This window comes from Argiope bruennichi, chromosome 6 (assembly GCF_947563725.1).
Source record: "Argiope bruennichi chromosome 6, qqArgBrue1.1, whole genome shotgun sequence".
Lineage (NCBI taxonomy): Eukaryota > Metazoa > Arthropoda > Arachnida > Araneae > Araneidae > Argiope > Argiope bruennichi.
In genome coordinates this window covers 97461421-97462391 of record NC_079156.1, presented here as the reverse complement: position 1 = coordinate 97462391, position 971 = coordinate 97461421, and the positions used below count along the sequence as shown (strand labels likewise).

The following is a 971-nucleotide window of genomic DNA, read 5'->3' as shown; positions in this document are numbered from 1 at the left end:
ATAAATAATATTCAAACAATTCGATATATTTTCTTTCTTCCCTTGTGATGAAAAATATTTTGCACTACTCGTTATTAATTAATAAGTAATTTTTCTCCTAATTAATTTGGTCACTTTAGATGATCTATTGTCAATTTGGAAAGAAGTTTTAAAAATAAAGATTCATACTGGGAAGATTGTTTCATTTTAAGGAGGGAGTCTAAACGGTAGACGTAAGTATGATATTTTAATAAATTAAATAAAAGAATCCAAATGATATGCATACAAAACATGTTAATACAAAATTGAATGATTATCATGTTGGCGTACAAAAAAAATATGTAACTCCGTAAATCATTGGCTATTTATTGATCATTACACTGGATCAAACAGTTAAATCAAATCAAAATGAATGAATTGAGGAAGAATAGCATTTTTTATTATTATTTGATTTTAAAAATCGAACTAACTAAAAACTAAAAATGCTAGCTGTCGCCCAGAAGGTGGAATGGAACCACTCTGACTCTCATCAGCTACGAGTTTGAAGCCCGCACACCGGACCACCGATGCTCATCTAGGCAATAGGAACGTTACAGCAGAGAGATATATATAGTACTTGTTTGCTTGGGAAACAAAAAAAGTGGTACTCTGATGACAATTCTTAAGTGTATCTGACTTCACAGCTATGATAAATACCTCAATATTTCTAAAAATAAATACTATAATCATATTTTGTATGATTTTAAACCTCATAACTTTTTTGCTTTCTCTATTATGTAATGAATTTACATCTCCCGTTCAGGAAATGTATTGTCCTATTAAATCAGCTTGGAATCGACAGATTACTTGAGATTTTTGCGTATTATGCGAATAAGTATATTTATTTTTATAAATTTATAATATATATTTATCTTCACATAATTTTATACTATAATTAAATGTCTCAAAGATATTTAGATAACATTTTTATAAGTTAAAGAAACGATAGTTTG

At 27.9% G+C, this 971-nt stretch overlaps 1 non-coding gene across 1 annotated transcript; it reads right to left on the bottom strand.

Annotated features, from left to right (window-relative positions):
* Window positions 1-472: 472 nt before the first annotated feature.
* On the bottom strand, window positions 473-559 carry Trnastop-uca (transfer RNA opal suppressor (anticodon UCA)). Its single transcript has one exon. It is a non-coding gene; the product is annotated as a tRNA-Sec (tRNA).
* Window positions 560-971: the final 412 nt, after the last annotated feature.